We start from the raw sequence: 2208 nt of genomic DNA, 5'->3' as shown, positions 1-2208 counted from the left end.
ATCACATTGACTGATTTGCGGATGTTGAACTAACCTTGCAGCCCTGGAATAAATCCCACTTGGTCATGGTGAATCATCCTTTTAATGTACTGTTGAATCCTATTGGCTAGTATTTTGTTGAGTATTTTCACATCTGTGTTCATCAAGGATATTGGTCTATAGCTCTCTTTTTCGATGTGATCCTTGTCTGGTTTTGGGATCAAGGTGATGCTGTCCTCATAAAATGAGTTTGGAAGTTTTCCTTCCATTTCTATTTTTTGGAACAGTTTCAGGAGAATAGGAATTAGTTCTTCTTTAAATGTTTGGTAGAATTCCCCCGGGAAGCTGTCTGGCCCTGGGCTTTTGTTTGTTTGGAGATTTTTGATGGCTGTTTCAATCTCCTTACTGGTTATGGGTCTGTTCAGGCTTTCAATTTCTTCCTGGTTCAGTTGTGGTAGTTTATATGTTTCTAGGAATGCATCCACATACCACAGAGATACATTTTGGGGTGGTAAATTTTGCTCCCCTACCATAATATCACAAAAAGACAAGTATAATCAGAGAAAGAAAGCCAAAGATAGGTATATAGAAAGAGTGAGTACTAAAATATAAGTTAATTAAAATGTTATGGTAATGGTAAGGGAATAATAATGGCTGTTCTGAAATTTTTTCAGGATAACATCATCTTAGCTATGCTTAATGGTGTAGAAACTCAACAGCCTAAATCATGTATAGAAGCAATCCCAGAATGACTTTCTGATGAGTATCTTAGCCTTGCAGGCTTAGTTTAGGCAGCATCTGAATAGCCATCAAACTGTATAAAGTTTGAGGACTCAAAATGTCATTATGACCCCATGAGATACAAAATAAGAGTATATAGAGTGAGGGACTAAATGGAATTCTAGTCTAAGTCTGTTTTACACTGGGTCCACATGGTGGCCATTGTTCGAGCTTCTGAATTTGTTATTGGAATGGCTGTGGGACCAGTGGCTTTGGAATCTTCAAGTTGGCCCCTTGACTTATGGAATAAAAATTATTATAATAGGAAAGACCAAGTAGAATCCCTAAAACTGTCTACAATCCTCCGACTCTTAGCCCAGAAGAATAAATAAAAAACAACATATCAGACCCTGAAGAAGAGGTTGATTAGTGCCACACAAGGACTTGCAGGATGCAGGGGTAGTGGTCTCCACTTAACTCATAAGTCTGGCTCCTGTAAAAACAAGATGGTGCATAGTAGATGACAGCAAACTACTACAAATTTAACCAAATAGTAGCAGCAGTTACACTATGTTGGATGTAGTATCTTTAGTAGAACATGTTAACATATAAAACTTGTAATGCAGCCATTACTTGGCAAACCCATTATTTCAATACCCATCATGAAGAAAGCTCAGAAGCAATTAGCACTCTTACAGGATAGACTAGTATACATTCACAGCCTTACCCCAGCCAGAACTATGCTAATCCTTCTTGCTATTACAGTATAGTCTAAAAGGATATTCCAAAGATTATCACATTGGCCCACTATATAGATGACATCCCATTAATTGGACCTAATGAGCAAGAGGGGCAAATATTCTAGACACCTCATTAAGATATGTGATCTAAAGTGGTGATGCATGCTCACTTCAGCAGCACATATCCTAAAATTGGAACAAAACAGAGAAGATTAGCATGGCCCCTGCACAACGATGACACAAAGTGGAGATGCAAAGTGGGGGATTTTTGGGGTAGGAAAAGAATAAATGAAACAAGATGGGATCAGGAGGGAGACAAACCATAAGAGATGCTTAATCTCACAAAACAAACTGAGGGTTGCTCGGGGGAGGGGGGTTGGGAGAGGATGGTGGGGTTATGGACATTGAGGAGGGTATGTGCTATGGTGAGTGCTGTGAAGTGTGTAAAGCTGTCGATTCACAGACCTGTACCCCTGGGGATAAAAATACATTCTATCTTTACAAAAAAAAATAATAATAATAAATTTTAAAAAATTTAAAAAATAAAAATTAAAAAATAAAAAATATTTTTTTAAAAGATATGTGATCTAGAAAGTAGGAGAAAAATCCCACAAAAATCCAAGGGCCTGCTCTTTTGTTGAAGTTTTTAGTCCAGTAGTCTGGGGCATTCTGGAATATCACATCTAAATCAAATGACAACTATGGAGTATTATGCCTCCATCAGAAAGGATGAATACCCAACTTTTGTAGCAGCATGGACAGGACCAGA

The 2208-nt window shown here is 37.9% G+C and overlaps 1 non-coding gene across 1 annotated transcript; it reads left to right on the top strand.

Moving 5' to 3' along the window:
* Positions 1-1601: 1601 nt before the first annotated feature.
* LOC131818988 (U6 spliceosomal RNA) lies at positions 1602-1709 on the top strand. The gene has a single exon (XR_009349002.1). It is a non-coding gene; the product is annotated as a U6 spliceosomal RNA (small nuclear RNA).
* Positions 1710-2208: the final 499 nt, after the last annotated feature.

Source organism: Mustela lutreola, chromosome 16, assembly GCF_030435805.1.
Source record: "Mustela lutreola isolate mMusLut2 chromosome 16, mMusLut2.pri, whole genome shotgun sequence".
NCBI classification, from domain to species: domain Eukaryota; kingdom Metazoa; phylum Chordata; class Mammalia; order Carnivora; family Mustelidae; genus Mustela; species Mustela lutreola.
This window is presented reverse-complemented; position numbering and strand designations above follow the sequence as displayed.